The following is a 24,902-nucleotide window of genomic DNA, read 5'->3' on the forward strand; positions in this document are numbered from 1 at the left end:
CACTTACTATCCTGAGACAAGGCAGAGTATAGCCCACGAAGATCTCCCGCACGGCACAAACCCGAGGGGGGGCGCCAACCCAGACAGGAAGATCACGTAAGTGTCTGAAATGCATTCCAGGTGACTACCTCAGGAAGCTGGTTGAGAGAATACCAAGAGTGTGCAAAGCTGTCATGAAGGCAAAGGGGTGGCTACTTTGAAAAATCTCAAATATAAAATATGTTTTGATCTGTTTAACAGTTTTTTGGTTACTACATGAATCCATATGTGTTATTTTATAGTTTTGATGTCTTCACTATTATTCTACAATGTGGAAAATAGTGAAAATGTTTTTTTGTCTTCATCAAATTGGTAGGCCTTTCTTTACTAGTCGTGTATATAGCCGTCTGTAGCACGGGAAATGTTTACTTTGCTCCCCAAACATCTTCGTGGCGATGTGTGAGTCCAAATCTATAAATCAGTGCATTCATTACAACCTAATCACTACAAAACTTTTATTTGATCACATAATCCTCACTTAGCTAAATTATATTTTTTGTTGTCCAAATTCGACAATCTCGGCAAAAAAAAAAAGACTTTTCGCATATCTGCAATCTCATTGGCTAGAATGGTCCCGCCTACTTTCCATGATTGAGGACATGTATTTTAATTATTCCAGTGGTCCCTCGCCTATCTTGACAATATAATAGATCATCACTGTCTGGTCAATATAATAGATCATCACTGTCTGGTCAATATAATAGATCCTCACTGTCTGGTCAATTTAATAGATCCTCACTGTCTGGTCAATTTAATAGATCATCACTGTCTGGTCAATATAATAGATCATCACTGTCTGGTCAATATAATAGATCATACTGTCTGGTCAATTTAATAGATCCTCACTGTCTGGTCAATTTAATAGATCATCACTGTCTGGTCAACTTAATAGATCATCACTGTCTGGTCAATTTAATAGATCATCACTGTCTGGTCAATATAATAGATCATCACTGTCTGGTCAATATAATAGATCCTCACTGTCTGGTCAATTTTAATAGATCCTCACTGTCTGGTCAATTTAATAGGTCATCACTGTCTGGTCAATATAATAGATCCTCACTGTCTGGTCAATATAATAGATCCTCACTGTCTGGTCAATATAATAGATCATCACTGTCTGGTCAATATAATAGATCCTCACTGTCTGGTCAATATAATAGATCCTCACTGTCTGGTCAATATAATAGATCCTCACTGTCTGGTCAATATAATAGAGCCTCACTGTCTGGTCAATATAATAGATCATCACTGTCTGGTCAATTTAATAGATCATCACTGTCTGGTCAATTTAATAGATCATCACTGTCTGGTCAATATAATAGATCATCACTGTCTGGTCAATATAATAGATCCTCACTGTCTGGTCAATATAATAGATCATCACTGTCTGGTCAATTTAATAGATCCTCACTGTCTGGTCAATTTAATAGATCATCACTGTCTGGTCAATATAATAGATCATCACTGTCTGGTCAATATAATAGATCCTCACTGTCTGGTCAATTTTAATAGATCCTCACTGTCTGGTCAATTTAATAGGTCATCACTGTCTGGTCAATATAATAGATCCTCACTGTCTGGTCAATATAATAGATCATCACTGTCTGGTCAATATAATAGATCCTCACTGTCTGGTCAATATAATAGATCCTCACTGTCTGGTCAATATAATAGATCATCACTGTCTGGAATGCTATACCCCGCCCCCAAGACGGCTGTGCTCCTCCCCTTCCCGCACACTCACCTGTCACTCAGCTGCTCTCTCTGGCTCCTTCCCTAACTGTCTTCGGTCTGCGCTGCCCGATGTCAACAGCGACCACAGGAGCAACGTATATATATATATATATATATATGCATTTACATACCACTTTATTTTAATACCAACACAGAAAGTACCGTAACTTCCGATCGCTCTGGTATCAACATAGGAGGCTACGTGTCGCCTTGGCCATTAGAGCTACGGACCAGTCGTCCACCTGCTGCGGAGCAAAGTTCGGACAGACTGACGGCTGTTCAGAACATTTTAACAGATACTTTGTTGATTGTTGCAGTGAAATAAAAGTGTTTTGGACTGAAACGAAGAGAAAAACCTTTGTTTAACAGTGTTAAACAGTCCGTAGAAGAGAGACAGCGGTGACTGAGCTTGTTCAGCGTTGCGCAGGTAAGGTAACTATAGTTGGACTGTTTTATATGACATTTCTATACCTAACCCCCCTTTTTCCACAGTTGTAGGTCTATTGCATGTTTCTGGAATGAATACGATAACGTCACACATTTGACCCTAGCCGTAAGGCGTCCTATGTAGGGCTAGTTTCACCCTTGAGATGAACATCCAATTTAAGGAATTTATTCATAATGCCCCCCCCCCTCCCCTCTCCACAATTTTCAATGTATGTTAGTAGCCTCGGTTTTTAGGCTGTTTCAGGCTAGTGATTTAACCTGAAAATATAATATATACAAATGGTATTGTTGTCGAAAATGAACACTTCTGTGCTAGTTCATTGGATGGTTGATTGTTGATGTAGGAGCTATTATGAGTTAACTTATATTTATTTATTACATCACTTCAATATAAAACCACATTATCACCTGAGTCCAGTACATTATCACCTGAGTCCAGTGACTGTTGTCTTTATGACATTATCACCTGAGTCCAGTGACTGTTGTGTTTATGACATTATCACCTGAGTCCAGTGACTGTTGTCTTTATGACATTATCACCTGAGTCCAGTGACTGTTGTCTTTATGACATTATCACCTGAGTCCAGTGACTGTTGTCTTTATGACATTATCACCTGAGTCCAGTGACTGTTGTCTTTATGACATTATCACCTGAGTCCAGTGACTGTTGTCTTTATGACATTATCACCTGAGTCCAGTGACTGTTGTCTTTATGACATTATCACCTGAGTCCAGTGACTGTTGTCTTTATGACATTATCACCTGAGTCCAGTACATTATTACCTGAGTCCAGTGACTGTTGTGTTTATGACATTATCACCTGAGACCAGTGACTGTTGTGTTTATGACATTATCACCTGAGACCAGTGACTGTTGTGTTTATGACATTATCACCTGAGACCAGTGACTGTTGTCTTTATGACATTATCACCTGAGTCCAGTGACTGTTGTCTTTATGACATTATCACCTGAGCCCGGTGACTGTTGTCTTTATGACATTATCACCTGAGTCCAGTACATTATTACCTGAGTCTAGTACATTATCACCTGAGTCCAGTGACTGTTGTCTTTATGACATTATCACCTGAGTCCAGTGACTGTTGTCTTTATGACATTATCACCTGAGTCCAGTGACTGTTGTCTTTATGACATTATCACCTGGGTCCAGTGACTGTTGTCTTTATGACATTATCACCTGAGTCCAGTGACTGTTGTCTTTATGACATTATCACCTGAGTCCAGTGACTGTTGTCTTTATGACATTATCACCTGAGTCCAGTGACTGTTGTCTTTATGACATTATCACCTGAGTCCAGTGACTGTTGTCTTTATGACATTATCACCTGAGTCCAGTGACTGTTGTCTTTATGACATTATCACCTGAGTCCAGTGACTGTTGTCTTTATGACATTATCACCTGAGTCCAGTACATTATTACCTGAGTCCAGTGACTGTTGTGTTTATGACATTATCACCTGAGACCAGTGACTGTTGTGTTTATGACATTATCACCTGAGACCAGTGACTGTTGTGTTTATGACATTATCACCTGAGACCAGTGACTGTTGTCTTTATGACATTATCACCTGAGTCCAGTGACTGTTGTCTTTATGACATTATCACCTGAGCCCGGTGACTGTTGTCTTTATGACATTATCACCTGAGTCCAGTACATTATTACCTGAGTCTAGTACATTATCACCTGAGTCCAGTGACTGTTGTCTTTATGACATTATCACCTGAGCCCGGTGACTGTTGTCTTTATGACATTATCACCTGAGTCCAGTACATTATTACCTGAGTCTAGTACATTATCACCTGAGTCCAGTGACTGTTGTCTTTATGACATTATCACCTGAGTCCAGTGACTGTTGTCTTTATGACATTATCACCTGAGTCCAGTGACTGTTGTCTTTATGACATTATCACCTGGGTCCAGTGACTGTTGTCTTTATGACATTATCACCTGAGTCCAGTGACTGTTGTCTTTATGACATTATCACCTGAGTCCAGTGACTGTTGTCTTTATGACATTATCACCTGAGTCCAGTACATTATTACCTGAGTCCAGTGACTGTTGTGTTTATGACATTATCACCTGAGACCAGTGACTGTTGTCTTTATGACATTATCACCTGAGTCTAGTGACTGTTGTCTTTATGACATTATCACCTGAGTCCAGTGACTGTTGTCTTTATGACATTATCACCTGAGTCCAGTGACTGTTGTCTTTATGACATTATTACCTGAGTCCAGTACATTATTACCTGAGTCTAGTACATTATCACCTGAGTCCAGTGACTGTTGTCTTTATGACATTATCACCTGAGTCCAGTGACTGTTGTCATTTTATTTTTTGGAGACAAATCGAAGTTCGGTAGCCCAAGTCTATGCCCATTTGTCAGTGATACTCCTAGTAGGAGCGTTGTTTTGTAGTTCAACGAGAGATTACTAGTTTTCATGCACCAAAAATGCTCGATGTAAAATTACGAGATTTAAGACCTCCTTGGCAAAACGTCTAAATAGAATTACAGATTAATTGATTTATCTTAGATTGAGACTACTTGGAAACAAGTGTTTCTGGCTATGTTGTTGCTACGGTGGCTCAAGAGGGCCAAACAACAGGAATATTGCCATTTTTCTTCATTTTTTTTCTGTTTTTCAAGTGAAGGACTTTAGGAACTATGTTCTCTTCGCCGAGTTCTGCTAGGAACAAACCGAACCGGTGTATGCTGTGATCATCATGTTCCATTATAGGGCGGCAGGTAGTCTAGTGGTTAGAGCGTTGGGCCAGTAACCGGAAGGTTGCAAGATCGAATCTCTGTGCTGACAAGGTAAAAATCTGTCGTTCTGCCCAATGAACAAGGCAGTTAACCCACTGATCCCCTGAACAAGGCAATTAACCCACTGTTCCCCTGAACAAGGCAATTAACCCACTGTTCCACTGAACAAGGTGTTACGGCTTTCTAGGTGTGGTGAAGGAGAGTCGGACCAAACTGCAGCGTGTAGATTGCGATCCATGTTTAAATAACAAAACGTAAACACGAATCAATACAAACACTACAAAACAAATAAACGTAACGAAAACCCAAACAGCCTATACTTGTGTCAACTAACACAGCAACGAAGACACTAAGGACAATCACCCACGACAAACTCAAAGAATATGGCTGCCTAAATATGGTTCCCAATCAGAGACAACGATAAACACCTGCCTCTGATTGAAAACCACTCCAGACAGCCATAGACCTTGCTAGATAACCCCACTAGCTACAATCCCAATACATACACACCAAAACCCCATGCCACACCCTGGCCTGACCCAATACATGAAGAAAAACACAAAATACTTAGACCAGGGCGTGACAGAACCCCCCTAAGGTGCGGACTCCCGAACGCACCTCAAAACAATAGGGAGGGTCCGGGTGGGCGTCTGTCCATGGTGGCGGCTCCGGCGCGGGACGTGGAACCCACTCAGTTAATGTCTTAGTCCCCTCTCCTCGCGTCCCTGGATAGTCCAACCTCGCCGCCGACCATGGCCTAGTAGTCCTCACCCAGAACCCCACTGGACTGAGGAGCAGATCGGGACTGAAGGACAGCTCAGGACTGAGGGGAAGCTCGGGAGTGAGAGAAAGCTCGGGAGTGAGAGAAAGCTCGGGAGTGAGAGAAAGCTCGGGAGTGAGAGAAAGCTCAGGAGTGAGAGTAAGCTCAGGAGTGAGAGGAAGCTCAGGCAGGTAGGTAGATCTACCAGATCCTGGCTGACTGGCGGATCCTGGCCGAATGGCGGATCCTGGCCGACTGGCGGATCCTGGCCTCCTGGCCGACTGGCAGTTCTGGCAGATCCCGGCTGACTGGCGGATCTGGAAGAGTCTGGTTGACTGGCAGATCTGGAAGAGTCTGGTTGTCTGGCAGATCTGGCAGAGTCTGGTTGACTGGCAGATCTGGAAGAGTCTGGTTGACTGGCGGATCTGGAAGAGTCTGGCTGACTGGCGGATCTGGAAGAGTCTGGCTGACTGGCGGATCTGGAAGAGTCTGGCTGACTGGCGGATCTGGAAGAGTCTGGCTGACTGGCGGATCTGGAAGAGTCTGGCTGACTGGCGGATCTGGAAGAGTCTGGCTGACTGGCGGATCTGGAAGAGTCTGGCTGACTGGCGGATCCTGGCAGACTGAAAGATCTGGCTGCTCCATGCTGACTGGCGGCTCTGGCTGCTCCACGCTGACTGGCGGCTCTGGCTGCTCCATGTAGGCTGACAGCTCTGGTGGCTTCTTACAGACTGGCAGCTCTGGCGGCTCCGTGCAGACTGGCAACTCCTTGCAGACTGGCAGCTCCTTACAGACTGGCAGCTCCTTGCAGACTGACAGCTCCTTGCAGACTGACAGCTCCGTGCAGACTGGCAGCTCCTTGCAGTCTGGCAGCTCCTTACCGACTGGCAGCTCCTTGCAGACTGGCAGCTCCTTGCAGACTGACAGCTCCTTGCAGACTGACAGCTTCGTGCAGACTGGCAGCTCCTTGCAGACTGGCAGCTCCTTGCAGACTGGCAGCTCATTGCAGACTGGCAGCTCATTGCAGACTGGCAGCTCCTTGCAGACTGGCAGCGCCTTGCAGACTGGCAGCTCATTGCAGACTGGTAGCTCATTGCAGACTGGCAGCTCGGGCTGCTTCATGTAGACTGACAGCTCTGGCTGCTCCATGCAGACTGACAGCTCTGGCTGCTCCATGCAGACTGACAGCTCTGGCTGCGCTGAACAGGCGGGAGACTCCGGCAGCGCAGGAGAGGAAAAAGGCTCTGGCTGCGCTAAACAGGCGGGAGACTCCAGCAGCGCTGTAGAGGAGAAAGGCGCTGGCTGCGCTGAACAGGCGGGAGACTCCAGCAGCGCTGTAGAGGAGAAAGGCTCTGGCAGCGCTGGAGAGGAGGGAGCCCCCGTAAGGATGGACCGGAGAGACAGCCTGGTGCGGGGAGCTGCTACCGGAGGGCTGGGGTGTGGAGGTGGTACTGGATAGACCGGACCGTGCAGGCACACTGGAGCTCTTGAGCACCGAGCCCGTCCAACCTTACCTGGTTGAATGCTCTCGGTCGCCCTGCCAGTGCGGCGAGGTGGAATAGCCCGCACTGGGCTATGCAGGCGAACCGGAGACACCGAGCGCAAGGCTGGTGCCATGTAAGCCGGCCCAAGGAGACGCACTGGGGACCAGATGCGTAGAGCCGGCTTCATGGCATTTGGCTCGACGCTCAATCTAGCCCGGCCGATACGCGGAGCTGGAATATACCGCACCGGGCTGTGCACCCGCACTGGGGACGCCGTGCGCTCCACAGCATAACACGGTGCCTGCCCGGTCTCTCTAGCCCCCCGGTAAGCACAGGGAGTTTGCGCAGGTCTCCTACCTGGCATAGCCATACTCCCTGTGAGCCCCCCCCAAGAAATTTTTGGGGCTGACTCCCAGGCTTCCATCCGCTTCGCCGTGCTGCCTCCTCATGCCAGCGCCTCTCCGCTTTCGCTGCCTCCAGTTCCTCCTTTGGGCGGCGATATTCTCCAGGCTGAGCCCAGGGTCCTTTACCGTCCAGTTCGTCCTCCCATGTCCATTTCTCCAGGTGGTGCAACCTCTCGCACTGCAGCTGCTGCTCCTGCTGCTGCTGCCTCTGTTGCCTCTCCTGTGGCTCCTGCCTGTTAACACGCTGCTTGGTCCGTTTGTGGTGGGTGATTCTGTTACGGCTTTCTAGGTGTGGTGAAGGAGAGTCGGACCAAACTGCAGCGTGTAGATTGCGATCCATGTTTAAATAACAAAACGTAAACACGAATCAATACAAACACTACAAAACAAATAAACGTAACGAAAACCGAAACAGCCTATACTTGTGTCAACTAACACAGCGACAGGAACAACGACACATAGGACAATCACCCACGACCAACTCAAAGAATATGGCTGCCTAAATATGGTTCCCAATCAGAGACCACGATAAACACCTGCCTCTGATTGAGAACCACTCCAGACAGCCATAGACCTTGCTAGATAACCCCACTAGCTACAATCCCAATACATACACACCAAAACCCCAAGACAAAACACACCACAATACAAAAACCCCATGCCACACCCTGGCCTGACCCAATACATGAAGAAAAACACAAAATACTAGACCAGGGCATGACACAAGGCAGTTAACCCACTGTTCCCCTGAACTAGGCAGTTAACCCACTGTTCCCCTGAACTAGGCAGTTAACCCACTGTTCCCCTGAACAAGGCAATTAACCCACTGTTCCCCTGAACAAGGCAATTAACCCACTGTTCCCTGAACAAGGCAGTTAACCCACTGTTCCCTGAACAAGGCAGTTAACCCACTGTTCCCCTGAACTAGGCAGTTAACCCACTGTTCCCCTGAACAAGGCAATTAACCCACTGTTCCCCTGAACAAGGCAATTAACCCACTGTTCCCCTGAACAAGGCAGTTAACCCACTGTTCCCCTGAACAAGGCAGTTAACCCACTGTTCCCCTGAACAAGGCAGTTAACCCACTGTTCCCCTGAACAAGGCAGTTAACCCACTGTTCCCCTGAACAAGGCAGTTGTCCAGGGGAACAGTGGGTTAACTGCCTTGTAGAGGGGAACAGTGGGTTAAGGCAGTTAACCCACTGTTCCCCTGAACAAGGCAGTTAACCCGCTGTTCCCCTGAACAAGGCAGTTAACCCGCTGTTCCCCTGAACAAGGCAGTTAACCCACTGTTCCCCTGAACAAGGCAGTTAACCCACTGTTCCCCTGAACAAGGCAGTTAACCCACTCTTCCCCTGAACAAGGCAGTTAACCCACTGTTCCCCTGAACAAGGCAGTTGACCAGGGGAACAGTGGGTTAACTGCCTTGTTCAGGGGAACAGTGGGTTAAGGCAGTTAACCCACTGTTCCCCTGAACAAGGCAGTTAACCCGCTGTTCCCCTGAACAAGGCAGTTAACCCGCTGTTCCCCTGAACAAGGCAGTTAACCCGCTGTTCCCCTGAACAAGGCAGTTAACCCACTGTTCCCCTGAACAAGGCAGTTAACCCACTGTGCCCCTGAACAAGGCAGTTAACCCACTGTGCCCCTGAACAAGGCAGTTAACCCACTGTTCCCCTGAACAAGGCAGTTAACCCACTGTTCCCCTGAACAAGGCAGTTAACCCACTGTTCCCCTGAACAAGGCAGTTAACCCACTGTTCCCCTGAACAAGGCAGTTAACCCACTGTTTCCCCTGAACAGGCAGTTAACCCACTGTTCCCCCTGAACAAGGCAGTTAACCCACTGTTCCCCTGAACAAGGCAGTTAACCCACTGTTCCCCCTGAACAACGCAGTTAACCCACTGTTCCCCCTGAACAAGGCAGTTAACCCACTGTTCCCTGAACAAGGCAGTTAACCCACTGTTCCCCTGAACAAGGCAGTTAACCCACTGTTCCCTGAACAAGGCAGTTAACCCACTGTTCCCCTGAACAAGGCAGTTAACCCACTGTTCCCCTGAACAAGGCAGTTAACCCACTGTTCCCCTGAACAAGGCAGTTAACCCGCTGTTCCCCTGAACAAGGCAGTTAACCCACTGTTCCCCTATAGTCTATTCTATTCATTATCCATAAATTAATGAAAAAGGGCAGAAACTTTAAAACTTTGAAACTTTGTAGGTCACCTAGTAGGTCACTTTGTAGGTCACCTAGTAGGTCACTTTGTAGGTCACTTTGTTGGTCACTTTGTTGCTCACTTTGTAGGTCACTTTGTAGGTTACTTTGTTGGTCACTTTGTAGGTTACTTTGTAGGTCACTTTGTAGATCACTTTGTAGGTCACACAGAGGAAGTCCATATGCTAAGTTGATCACAGTTCAATCACTTTATTTTAACCACGGCTTTATTACACATATTAGGAATTAAACATTTAATTACACATTAAAAAACAGTTATTGACCTAAGAAATGTAGCCTAAACTACTATACAGTCAAGCTTAAGACATTCAGGACAATTTGCCCCCTGAATCAATTATCAATCAATTTACCAATCAATCAAATCAATCAAAGCCAAATTTTACATCAGCAGTTGTCACAAGGTGTTTTTACACCAGCCTGGCCTTGACCCCATGCTAAGTGTTTTTACACCAGCCTGGCCTTGACCCCCTGCTAAGGGTTTTTACACTAGCCTGGCCTTGACCCCATGCTAAGGGTTTTTACACTAGCCTGGCCTTGACCCCATGCTAAGGGTTTTTACACTAGCCTGGCCTTGACCCCATGCTAAGGGTTTTTACACTAGCCTGGCCTTGACCCCATGCTAAGGGTTTTTACAATATCCTGGCCTTGACCCCATGCTAAGTGTTTTTACACCAGCCTGGCCTTGACCCCATGCTAAGGGTTTTTATACTAGCCTGGCCTTGACCCCATGCTAAGGGTTTTTACACCAGCCTGGCCTTGACCCCATGCTAAGGGTTTTTACACTAGCTTGGCCTTGACCCCATGCTAAGGGTTTTTACACTAGCCTGGCCTTGACCCCATGCTAAGAGTTTTTACACCAGCCTGGCCTTGACCCCATGCTAAGGGTTTTTACACCAGCCTGGCCTTGACCCCATGCTAAGGGTTTTTACACTAGCCTGGCCTTGACCCCATGCTAAGGGTTTTTACAATATCCTGGCCTTGACCCCATGCTAAGTGTTTTTACACCAGCCTGGCCTTGACCCCATGCTAAGGGTTTTTACACTAGCCTGGCCTTGACCCCATGCTAAGGGTTTTTACACCAGCCTGGCCTTGACCCCATGCTAAGGGTTTTTACACTAGCTTGGCCTTGACCCCATGCTAAGGGTTTTTACACCAGCCTGGCCTTGACCCCATGCTAAGGGTTTTTACACTAGCCTGGCCTTGACCCCATGCTAAGGGTTTTTATACTAGCCTGGTCTTGACCCCATGCTAAGGGTTTTTACACTAGCCTGGCCTTGACCCCATGCTAAGGCTTTTTACACTAGCCTGGCCTTGACCCCATGCTAAGGGTTTTTACACTAGCCTGGCCTTGACCCCATGCTAAGGGTTTTTACACTAGCCTGGCCTTGACCCCATGCTAAGGGTTTTTATACTAGCCTGGCCTTGACCCCATGCTAAGGGTTTTTATACTAGCCTGGCCTTGACCCCATGCTAAGGGTTTTTACACTAGCCTGGCCTTGACCCCATGCTAAGGGTTTTTATACTAGCCTGGCCTTGACCCCATGCTAAGGGTTTTTATACTAGCCTGGCCTTGACCCTTTGCAAGGTGCAAACATACTTTCTAAAACTGTACACACACCAACTGTCTATACGTTATACAAACATACCTTCCAGGTTGAAGGCTGCACACACACACTATTACAACAGATTGCTTATGATATTTGAATCAGTTGTTTGTTAATATTGTATTCAGATAAACCCTGCCACCCGGCCCAACGCTCTAGCCACTAGACTACCTGCCTCCTCTACACTCTAACCACCAGGATACCTGCCACCTCTACGCTCTAACCACTAGGCTACCTGCCGCCTCTACGCTCTAACCACTAGGCTACCTGCCGCCTCTACATTCTAACCACTAGGCTACCTGCCACCTCTACGCTCTAACCACTAGACTACCTGCCTCCTCTACACTCTAACCACTAGACTACCTGCCACCTCTACACTCTAACCACTAGGCTACCTGCCTCCTCTACACTCTAACCACTAGGCTACCTGCCGTCCCTACACTCTAACCACTAGGCTACCTGCCGTCCCTACACTCTAACCACTAGGCTACCTGCCGTCCCTACACTCTAACCACGAGGCTACCTGCCGCCTCTACACTCTAACCACTAGGCTACCTGCCACCTCTACATTCTAACCACTAGGCTACCTGCTGCCCCATACCTAGATAAGTCTGTCAATACTTTTCTCAACGCCAAACAACTAGCTAGCTACTGATTGGAGAATAGCTTTTGTGTTTATGTACTCTACTTCATGTGTGTAATAAATTCTGCTAAGTGTTTTAGCTAGGTACCCATCTGTTGTTGTTGTGGTGTAGGAATGTGGCTGTGAGTTTACAGAAGAGAAATGGGATGAAGACTAACAGATCAGGTGGACGAATCAGTGTTCACTATAGACACAGAAGGGAACACGTACTAACAACTCCTATCAAAATGTATTGACTTATAGAGGAGCAGTTTATAGAAAACATCCCGGCCTACTGTATAGTGGATAGACCACACTGTCTCAGTAGTGAACCAGCCATCTTGAATGTTAGCAATATGAGTTGGCTCAATGTAGTGAACCAGCCATCTGGAATGTTAGCAATATGAGTTGGATCAATATAGTGAACCAGCCATCTGGAATGTTAGCAATATGAGTTGGATCAATATAGTGAACCAGCCATCTGGAATGTTAGCAATATGAGTTGGATCAATATAGTGAACCAGCCATCTGGAATGTTAGCAACATGAGTTGGATCAATATAGTGAACCAGCCATCTTGAATGTTAGCAATATGAGTTGTATCAATGTAGTGAACCAGCCATCTTGAATGTTAGCAATATGAGTTGGCTCAATATAGCGAACCAGCCATCTTGAATGTTAGGAATATGAGTTGGCTCAATATAGTGAACCAGCCATCTTGAATGTTAGCAATATGAGTTGGATCAATGTAGTGAACCAGCCATCTTGAATGTTAGTAATATGAGTTGGCTCAATATAATGATTCAGCCATCTGGAATGTTAGCAATATGAGTTGGCTCAATATAGCGAACCAGCCATCTGGAATGTTAGCAACATGAGTTGGATCAATATAGTGAACCAGCCATCTTGAATGTTAGCAATATGAGTTGTATCAATGTAGTGAACCAGCCATCTTGAATGTTAGCAATATGAGTTGGCTCAATATAGCGAACCAGCCATCTTGAATGTTAGGAATATGAGTTGGCTCAATATAGTGAACCAGCCATCTTGAATGTTAGCAATATGAGTTGGATCAATGTAGTGAACCAGCCATCTTGAATGTTAGTAATATGAGTTGGCTCAATATAATGATTCAGCCATCTGGAATGTTAGCAATATGAGTTGGCTCAATATAGCGAACCAGCCATCTTGAATGTTAGGAATATGAGTTGGCTCAATATAGTGAACCAGCCATCTTGAATGTTAGCAATATGAGTTGGCTCAATGTAGTGAACCAGCCATCTGGAATGTTAGCAATATGAGTTGGATCAATATAGTGAACCAGCCATCTGGAATGGTAGCAATATGAGTTGGATCAATATAGTGAACCAGCCATCTGGAATGTTAGCAATATGAGTTGGATCAATATAGTGAACCAGCCATCTGGAATGTTAGCAACATGAGTTGGATCAATATAGTGAACCAGCCATCTTGAATGTTAGCAATATGAGTTGTATCAAGTAGTGAACCAGCCATCTTGAATGTTAGCAATATGAGTTGGCTCAATATAGCGAACCAGCCATCTTGAATGTTAGGAATATGAGTTGGCTCAATTTAGTGAACCAGCCATCTTGAATGTTAGCAATATGAGTTGGATCAATGTAGTGAACCAGCCATCTTGAATGTTAGTAATATGAGTTGGCTCAATATAATGATTCAGCCATCTGGAATGTTAGCAATATGAGTTGGCTCAATATAGCGAACCAGCCATCTTGAATGTTAGGAATATGAGTTGGCTCAATATAGTGAACCAGCCATCTTGAATGTTAGCAATATGAGTTGGATCAATGTAGTGAACCAGCCATCTTGAATGTTAGTAATATGAGTTGGCTCAATATAATGATTCAGCCATCTGGAATGTTAGCAAAATGAGTTGGATCAATATAGTGAACCAGCCATCTTGAATGTTAGTAATATGAGTTGGCTCAATATAGCGAACCAGCCATCTTGAATGTTAGGAATATGAGTTGGCTCAATATAGTGAACCAGCCATCTTGAATGTTAGCAATATGAGTTGGATCAATGTAGTGAACCAGCCATCTTGAATGTTAGTAATATGAGTTGGCTCAATATAATGATTCAGCCATCTGGAATGTTAGCAATATGAGTTGGCTCAATATAGTGAACCAGCCATCTTGAATGTTAGCAATATGAGTTGGATCAATATAATGATTCAGCCATCTGGAATGTTAGTAATATGAGTTGGATCAATATAATGATTCAGCCATCTGGAATGTTAGCAACATGAGTTAGGTTGGTTTCTGTGTCATATGAGGTTGATTCAGAACTGTCTCATCGGATGATCTAATGACAGTACTGTATTGTTTCTGGTGCATACCACAACCACACACCCTCCGATGAGCCTTCTGAAACTCCACACCTCATCTATTGTTGTGGCGTTTGTTCACGTCCTCTTATGTTTAGTGTCGTTGCCTTGACAACACCCTTAGCCTCGGTACCTGTTCAATGATAAGGCTTGGAACCGGTAATTAACCTTTACAAATATGAAGTTTAGAGACGTCTCTTGATACGGAGACGATGCTCTTTATAGGAGCTACCTAATGAGGAGCAGAAAAACAAAACCCAATGTTAAAAATATGAATATAATACCTTTATTATGAAATAATCACTGGGATAAAAAAAAATATATAGAAATGTATCAAAACACATAAAATAGTACAGCCATAAACAATACTTGTCCATCCCTGTTAAGAGTGAAGAGGAGAGGATGGGTTCTACATTAATATGTTCAGTCTGAGGGGAAGGAGAGGATGGGTTCTATATTTATCTGTTCAGTCTGAGGGGAAGGGTCCAGGAAGGAGAGGATGGGTTCTATATATATATATATATATATATATATTCAGTCTGAGGGGAAGGAGAGGATGGGTTCTACATTAATATATTCAGTCTGAGGGGAAGGAGAGGATGGGTTCTACATTAATATGTTCAGTCTGAGGGGAAGGAGAGGATGGGTTCTACATTAATATGTTCAGTCTGAGGGGAAGGGTCCATCCCTGTTATGAGTGAAGAGGAGTGTCTATAGATAAAACTGATGCCAGAGAGGTGAGAGCAGTGGACTGGTGGGCAGCGAGGCAAGACAGGCTGCCAACTCTGGCTCGCGTTGCTCTCTTTACTTAGTGGCTTCTCAACACATCTGTAGATGTTGAGAAACTATTGTCACAGTACCAGAACCTGTTAACTCGGAACAGGAGAAGCCTGTCTTAAAAAGAAGAGATGCTTCCTGTTTCCAAGTTCACCGGCAGTGCTGAAGAATGAACTCTCACACGGACTCACTCCTCACCCTCACTCCTCACCCTCACTCCTCACCCTGCCCTGCTCTAAACATTGGACTGGACAGCACAGCTCTCTTCTCTCTCTCTCTCTCCCTCTCTCTCTCCCTCTCTCTCTCCCTCGCTCTCTCCCTCTCTTGTTCTCTCTCTGTTAGAATGACTGTAGGGCATACTTACATCTTAAAGTGTAGTGTACAGTGGGGCACTTAAAAAGATGAGAGGCCTGTAATTTTCATCATAGGTACACTTCAACTATGACAGACAAAATGAGAAGAAAAAAATCCAGAAAATCACATTGTAGGATTTTTAATGAATTTATTTGCAAATTATGGTGGAAAATAAGTATTTAGTATTTAGTATAGGCCTCCTCTTTTTAAGTGGGAGAACTTGCACAATTGGTGGCTTACTAAATACTTTTTTGCCCCACTGTATATTGTAGGGAGGTGAGCAGGTTGCAAAGTTATTGGAATGTTCTGGAATGTTCTAGGCAGTATTGTGCTGAACAGGTATGAAATGACGTTGGGCCAGTTACATTCCTGTCTACACCTCTTTCAGGTTTCGTTTGTTTATCTGGTGACCTGATTGACTCTTCAAACTCTAGTGATTCTAATTCAGACATTAAGTTATCAGGGTATCATAGTGTTACATTTCTTTTTTGTGAATTAAATGATTGGATCTTAGTTTCTACGTACAAAAACATGATGTTTTACTGAGTTCAAGTTTACGGTCTGAGTTGTGTAGGCTACATTCCATTCATTTTTAAAAAACCTTTATTTAACTAGACATGTCAAATTAAGAACCAATTCTTATTTACAATGAAAAACCTACTCTAGTAACAGTGGGTTAACTGCCTACTCTAGGAACAGTGGGTTAACTGCCTACTCTAGGAACAGTGGGTTAACTGCCTACTCTAGGAACAGTGGGTTAACTGCCTACTCTAGGAACAGTGGGTTAACTGCCTACTCTAGGAACAGTGGGTTAACTGCCTACTCTAGGAACAGTGGGTTAACTGCCTACTCTAGGAAAAGTGGGTTGACTGCCTTGTTCAGGGGAACAGTGGGTTAACTGCCTACTCTAGGATCAGTGGGTTAACTGCCTACTCTAGGAACAGTGGGTTAACTGCCTTGTTCATTGGGCAGAACGACAGATTTTTACCTCGTCAGCTCAGGGATTCGATCTAGCAACCTTCCGGTTACTGGCCCAACGCTCTACCCACTAGACTACCTGCTGCCCCAATATTACCAAAAGTATGTGGACACCCCTTCAAATGAGTGGATTCTGCTATTTAACCTGTTGCTGACAGGTGTATAAAATCGAGCACACAGTGATGCAATCTCCATAGACAAACATTGGCAGTAGAATGGCCCTGAAGAGCTCAGTGACTGGAACCAGAGGTGTAATGGTCCGGGGCTGTTTTTCATGGTTCGAGCTAGGCCCCTTAGTCCCAGTGGAGGGAAATCTTAACACTACAGCATACAATTACAATCTAGACGATTTTGTGCTTCTAACTTTGTGGCAACAGTTTGGGGAAGGCCCTTTCCTGTTTCAGCATGATAATGCCCCCGTGCACAAAGCGAGGTCCGTACAGAAATAGTTTGTCAAGATCGGTATGGAAGAACTTGACTGGCCTGCACACAGCCCTGACCTAAACCTCATCAAACAGCTTTGGGATGATTTGGAACTCCGAATGTGAGCCAGGCCTAATCGCCCAACATGCCAGACCTCACTATAGCTCATGGCTGAATGGAAGCAAGTCCCGCAGCAATGTTCCTACATCTAGTGGAAATCCTTCCCAGAAGAGTGGAGGCTGTTATAGCAGCAAAGGGGGGACCAACTCCATATTAACGCCCATGATTTTGGAATGAGATGTTCGATGAGCAGGTGTCCACATACTTTTACCATGTAGTGAATATCATTCAGGCAGAAAATAGTTGCCTTCCCACAGAATGTCTCTCTCTGCCTCTCTGTCTCTCTCTCTGTCTCTCTGTCTGTCTCTCTCTGTCTGTCTCTCTGTCTGTCTCTCTGTCTGTCTCTGTCTCTCTCTCTCTCTGTCTCTCTCTGTGTCTCTCTCTCTCTCTCTGTCTCTCTCTCTCTCTGTCTTATATTTATTTATTTATTTATTTATTGACTTACTGTTTTCATATCTGTTTTACATTGTTTGTACAGAAAGAAATGTTTAAAATGTTCTACATCTGAAGTTAGACATTAGCATTGTTAGCAATGCTACAAAAAGGTAGCATGTCGTTGGCTCTCTCATTGGCACAATGGAGTGGCAGGTAGCCTAGTGGTTAAGAGCATTGGGCCAGTAACCGAAAGGTCACCGGTTCTAATCCCCAAGCTTTTAAAATCCGCTGTTCGGCCAAACAACAAGCGTTCCCTGTGTTTCCTGATGACATTGATGTCAGTTAAGGCAGCCCCCTGCACCTCTGAGTCAGGAAGGGTTGGTTTAAATGCGCAAAAATGTAATAAACTGTTGCACCTGAAAACATATTCAGCCCAATGTTTAGATCTTGAGCTAGGTCGGTCGAGGGCAAGAAATACTGTTTTTTCAATATGCTAACGACCCTGTTAAACATCTGGTATGTGGTTGTCAGTGACGGCTGAACGGATTGTGACGAGAGGCGGGGAATGTGTTGTGTATCTCCAATCAAGTTGAATTTAATAGCCGATCCCTATTGTAGGCAGTCGTTCCAACCGAGGAGGCTATAACGCTGTGAATAACCAAAAAGAGCCTGTTTTACTGGAGCAGTTTGAATCGTGTTCTAATCTCTGTTTTACTGGAGCAGTTTGAATCATGGTCTAATCCCTGTTTTACTGGAGCAGTTTGAATCGTGTTCTAATCCCTGTTTTACTGGAGCAGTTTGAATCATGTTCTAATCCCTGTTTTACTGGAGCAGTTTGAATCATGTTCTAATCCCTGTTTTACTGGAGCAGTTTGAGTCATGTTCTAATCCCTGTTTTACTGGAGCAGTTTGAATCATGGTCTAATCCCCATTTCTGCTACACAGGGCCTAGGGAGGCAGATAGGAAGATTACATACGACAGTATCATATTTTGTTTGAATGTCATACAGTCACTGTTTAGCATGAGAATACTTCTGCTATTCTTATGGGTAATCTATAATATGCAATAAGATATGTGTTTTTAAGTGGACTGAAATAGGTCCCGGTGTTCAGAACATATTTTGAAGGTAATAGACTATAAGCGGTGCAGGAACTCAAACAGTAGTCCAGTAGACGTCTTACGTCAGAGGCTATATTATCAGAACTCAGGATAAGACTCGGATGCAGACAGTTCGAATCACAGAACACGCTGGTAGGCTCGACGAGACAAGACAAACTGGCAACAGACAAACAGAGAACACAGGTATAAATACACTGGGGATAATGGGGAAGATGGACGACACCTGGAGAGGTGGGTGGAGACAAACACAAGGACAGGTTAAACAGGTCAGGGTGTGACATATTTGAAGTTATACAAGGTTAGATTTAGGTCAGAGGCTAAATTACGTTTTATAATGTTGAGTCAGGGTCAGAGGCTAGGTCAGAGGCTATGTGACGTTCTGGCTAAATTCCCAATCTGTCCCTCATACCATCACGGTCACCTAATAATCCCTGGTTTGGCTCATTCATCCCCCTCCTCTCCCCTGTAACTATTCCCCAGGTGGCTGCTGTAAATGAGAATGTGTTCTCAGTCAATTTACTTGGTAAAATAAGGATCAAATACATGTCAATAAACCCTACTTCAAGGTGCTTTATGAATATGGGCAAATATCATAAAAGACTATTCAAATCAAATTGTATTGGCCACATACACATGGTTAGCAGATGTTAATGCGAGTGTAGCGAAATGCTTGTGCTTCTAGTTCCGACAAGTGCAGTAATATCTAACAAGTAATCTAACAATTTCACAACAACTACCTTACACTTGTGTGTATAAAGGAATGAATAAGAATATGGATGAGCGATGGCCGAACAGCATAGGCAAGATGCAGTAGATGGTATAGAGTACAGTATATACATATGAGATGAGTAATGTAGGGTATGTAAACATTATATAAAGTGGCATTGTTTAAAGTGATTAGTGATACATTTATTACATCCAATGTTTAATTATTAATTAGCCTCTCTGGGATATGTGGGACGGTAGTGTCCCACATCGCCAACAGCCAGTGAAAGTGCAGGGCGCCAAATTCAAAACAGAAATCCCAAAAACAGAAATCCCATAATTAAAATTCCTCAAACATACAAGTATTTTACACTATTTTAAAGATAAACGTGTTGTTAATCCCACCACAGTGTCCGATTTCAAAAAGGCTTCACGATGAAAGCACACCAAACGATTGTTAGGTCAGAGCCAAGTCACAGAAAAACACAGCCATTTTTCCAGCCAAAGAGAGGAGTCACAAAAAGCAGAAATAGAGATAAAATGAATCACTAACCTTTGATCTTCATCAGATGACACTCATAGGATTTCATGTTACACAATACATGTATGTTCTGTTCGATAAAGTTCATATTTATATCCAAAAATCTCAGTTTACATTGGCACGTTATGGTCAGAAATGCATTGTCTCAAACAAACATCCGGTGAAAGTGCAGAGAGCCACATCAAATTACAGAAATACTCATCATAAACATTGATAAACGATACATTTGTTAAACATACAAATAAAGATAAACTTCTCCTTAATGCAAACGCTGTGTCAGATTTCAAAAAGGCTTTACGGTGAAAGCACACTTTGCGATTATGTTAGCTCAGCACCTAGCCACAGAAACCCATACAGCCATTTACCAGCCAAGGAGAGGTGTCACGAAAGTCAGAAATAGCATTAAAATGAATCACTTACCTTTGATGATCTTCATCTGGTGGCACTCCCAGGTCTTCAAGTTAGACAATACATTTTTTGTTTTGTTCAATAATGTCCCTCTTTATGACCAAATACCTCCTTTTTCTGAATGCTTAAGGCACTAATTCCAGATGAAAACCCACCCAGTTTCCCTCCCATCAAAATGCAGTCCCATCAAAATGCGTACAAAATGAATCCCAAACGTTATGTAAACGTTTCCAAACAATTCAAACAACGTTTATAATGAAACCTAATATGTAAATAAAATATACAATTTAAGACGGAGAATCGTTATTGTCTTTACACGTGAAAAATACCAAAGAACGCGTTCTCATTCACACGCTTGGAAACACTAGAGCCACAATGGGAGCCACCTAGAAAAACTACAATTTCTGGCTCATTTTTCCAAAAACCAGCCTGAAACTCTTTCTAAAGACTGTTGACATCTAGTGGAAGCCCTAGGAACTGCAATCTGGGAGGACTTCGCCTTATAATAAAAGTGACATTGAAAATAGTGGTAGGCTGATATTTTTTGGGATGGTTTGTCCTCGGGGTTTCGCCTGCCATAACAGTTCTGTTAACTCACAGCCATTATTTTAACACTTCTAGAAACTCTAGTGTGTTTTCTATCGAAAATCTACCAATTATATGCATATCCTATGCCTGAGTAACAGGCAGTTTACTTTGGGCACGCTTTTCATTCGGAAGTGAAAATACTGCCCCCTACCCAAGAGAGGTTAACAGTTTGATGGCCTTAAGATAGACTGAAAAACAGCTTCTATCGGTCCCAGCTTTGATGCACCTGTACTGACCTCGCCTTCTGGATGATAGCGGGGTGAACAGGCAGTGGCTCGGGTGGTTCTTGTCCTTGATGATATTTTTGGCCTTCCTGTGACATCGGGTGGTGTAGGTGTCCTGGAGGGCAGGTAGTTTGCCCCCGGTGATGCGTTGTGCAGACCTCACTACCCTCTGGAGAGCCTTACGGTTGTGGGCGGAGCAGTTTCCGTACCAGGCGGTGATACAGACCAACAGGATGCTCTCGATAGTGCATCTGTAAAGGTTTGTGAGTGCTTTTGGTGACAAGCCGAATTTCTTCATCCTCCTGAGGTTGAAGAGGCGATATTGCGCCTTCTTCACCACAGTGTGGGTGGACCATTTCAGTTTGTCCGTGATGTGTACGCCGAGGAACTTAAAACTTTCCACCTTCTCCACTACTGTTCCATTGATGTGGATAGGAGGCTGCTCCCTCTGCTGTTTCCTGAAGTCCACAATCATCTCCTTTGTTTTGTTGACGTTGAGTGTGAGGTTATTTTCCTGACACCACACTCCGAGGGCCCTCACCTCCTCCCTGTAGGCCGTCTCGTCATTGTTGGTAATCAAGCCTACCACTGTAGTGTCGTCTGCAAACTTGAGGATTGAGTTGGAGGCGTGCATGGCCACGCAGTCATGGGTGAACAGGGAATACAGGAGAGGGCTGAGAACGCACCCTCGTGGGGCCCCAGCGCGGTGGAGATGTTGTTTCCTACCCTCACCACCTAGGGGCTGCCCGTCAGGAAGTCCAGTACCCAGTTGCACAGGGCGGGGTCGAGACCCAGGGTCTCAAGCTTAATGACAAGTTTGGAGGGTACTATGTTGTTATATGCTGAGCTGTAATCGAAGAACAGCATTCTCACATAGGTATTCTTCTTGTCCTGATGGGTTAGGGCAGTGTGATTGCGATTGCATCGCCTGTGGACCTATTGGTAGCGGTAAGCAAATTGGAGTGGGTCTAGGGTGTCAGGTAGGGTGGAGGTGATATGATCCTTGACTAGTCTCTCAAAGCACTTCATGATGACGGAAGGGAGTGCTACGGGGCGATAGTCGTTTAGCTCTAGTTACCTTCGCTTTCTTGGGAACAGGAACAATGTTGCCACAAGAAAAGGGCAACCAGTGAAGAACAAACACCATTGTAAATACAACCCATATTTACAACCCGTACTTTAACCATTTCTACATTGTTACAACACTGTGTGTATATATATATATATATATATATATATATATAGTATGACATTTGTAATGTCTTTATTGTTTTGAAACCTCTGAATGTGTAAAGTTTACTGTTAATTTTTATTGTTTATTTCACTTTTGTATATTCTCTACCTCACTTGCTTTGGCAATGTTAACACCTGTTTCCCATGCCAATAAAGCCCCTTGAATTGAATTGAATTGGTGACCCTCTTGAAGCATGTGGGAACAGCAGACTGGGATAGGGATTGATTGATTGAATAACTCCGTAAACACACCAGCCAGCTGGTCTGCGCTGCGCATGCTCTGAGGACGCGGCTGGGGATGCCGATTCTAGTAAGTTGTTATGTCACAGAGGCTGGTTGATAGGTGAAAGTCTTGATGTCTTCTAGGTCTAAGGCTGTATGTATAACTTCGATGTTGATTCAGGGTTAGGGTTTAGGTGAGAGGCTATATTTAAGTTATACAATGTTGATTCAGGGTTTAGGTCAGAGGCTATATTTAAGTTATACAATGTTGATTCAGGGTTTAGGTCAGAGGCTATATTTAAGTTATACAATATTGATTCAGGGTTTAGGTCAGAGGCTATATTTAAGTTATACAATATTGATTCAGGGTTTAGGTGAGAGGCTATATTTAAGTTATACAATGTTGATTTAGGGTTTAGGTGAGAGGCTATATTTAAGTTATACAATATTGATTTAGGGTTTAGGTGAGAGGCTATATTTAAGTTATACAATATTGATTCAGGGTTTAGGTGAGAGGCTATATTTAAGTTATACAATGTTGATTTAGGGTTTAGGTGAGAGGCTATATTTAAGTTATACAATATTGATTTAGGGTTTAGGTGAGAGGCTATATTTAAGTTATACAATGTTGATTCAGGGTTTAGGTTTAGGTCAGAGGCTATATTTAGGTTATACAATGTTGATTTAGGGTTAAGGTTAGTGTTTAGGTCAGAGGTTAAATTAAGTTATACAATGTTGATTCAGGTGAGAGGCTATATTTGATTTATCCCTTGTTTTACCAGGTAAATTGACTGAGAACACGTTCTCATTTACAGCAACAACCTGGGGAATAGTTACAGGGGAGAGGAGGGGGATGAATGAGCCAATTGTAAACTGGGGATTATTAGGTGACCGTGATGGTATGAAGGCCAAGTTGGGAATTTAGCCAGGACACCGGGGGTTAACACCCCTACTCTTACGATAAGTGCCATGGGATCTTTAATGACATCAGAGAGTCAGGACACCCGTTTAACATCCCATCCAAAAGACAGCACCCTCCTGGGGTATTGGGATATTTTTTTAGACCAGAGGTAAGGGTGCCTCCTACTGGCCCTCCAACACCACTTCCAGCAGCATCTGATCTCCCATCCAGGGACTGACCAGGACCAACCCTGCTTAGCTTCAGAAGCAAGCCAGCAGTGGGTCCCCAGCATCGTTTAATGATGATTGATATTGATTGTGTAATGATGATTGATATTGATTGTGTAATGATGATTGATATTGATCGTGGAATGATGATTGATATTGATCGTGGAATGATTGATATTGATTGTGGAATGATTGATATTGATTGTGTAATGATGATTGATATTGATCGTGGAATGATGATTGATATTGATCGTGGAATGATTGATATTGATTGTGTAATAATGATTGATATTGATCGTGCAATGATGATTGATCTTGATCGTGTAATGAGGATTGATATTGATCGTGTAATGATGATTGATATTGATCGTGGAATGATTGATATTGATCGTGGAATGATTGATATTGATTGTGTAATAATGATTGATATTGATCGTGTAATGATGATTTGATATTGATCGTGGAATGATGTACTGTATAAGGTCATTAGTATTGAGCTACTGGCTGGTGCTTCATACAAGATCTGGAGCTTTTCAGTCAAGTAACAGACAGTGCAGAGGTGACATAGGTTGGGCCCTTAGTGCACTACTTTTGGCCATGTAGGGAATAGGGTGCCATAGGGCTCTGGTCTAAAGTAGTGCACTATGTAGGGAATAGGGTGCCATAGGGCTCTGGTCTAAAGTAGTGCACTATGTAGGGAATAGGGTGCCATAGGGCCTCTGGTCAAATATAGTGTACTGGATAGGGTGCCATTTGAGACTCATGGTGAACTTCTGTAAATGAGGCCCACTAGTCCACGACTCTTGTATCAGGCCTTCGTGGTAGAATCAGTGTTGGCCACGATATCTGATGAAGTCCTCTTCCTTTAATGTTTTATTTGTAACTATCCAGCGAGTAAAACCGGTTGTTATGACATCATATCATTGGAAGACAGTTTTATATATACACTGCTCAAAAAAATAAAGGGAACACTTAAACAACACAATGTAACTCCAAGTCAATCACACTTCTGTGAAATCAAACTGTCCACTTAGGAAGCAACACTGATTGACAATACATTTCACATGCTGTTCACAAAGCCCTCCATGTGCTTGCCAGAGGTAGCCTGACTGCCATTAGGTACCCGAGATGAGATCCTCAGACCCCTTGTGAGACCATATGCTGGTGCGGTTGGCCCTGGGTTCCTCCTAATGCAAGACAATGCTAGACCTCATGTGGCTGGAGTGTGTCAGCAG

General features: G+C 44.0%; 1 protein-coding gene across 1 annotated transcript in view; it reads left to right on the plus strand.

Moving 5' to 3' along the window:
- Positions 1 to 1,826: 1,826 nt before the first annotated feature.
- The window catches only part of LOC112237569 (epidermal growth factor receptor kinase substrate 8-like protein 2), a 117,144-nt gene continuing 94,068 nt past the window's right edge, over positions 1,827 to 24,902 (plus strand). Inside the window, 1 exon segment of the mRNA XM_042320461.1 lies at positions 1,827 to 2,203. The gene's annotated coding sequence lies outside the window, so the exon portion shown is untranslated.

The sequence above is a fragment of the Oncorhynchus tshawytscha genome, linkage group LG01 (genome assembly GCF_018296145.1).
Source record: "Oncorhynchus tshawytscha isolate Ot180627B linkage group LG01, Otsh_v2.0, whole genome shotgun sequence".
Classification (NCBI taxonomy): domain Eukaryota; kingdom Metazoa; phylum Chordata; class Actinopteri; order Salmoniformes; family Salmonidae; genus Oncorhynchus; species Oncorhynchus tshawytscha.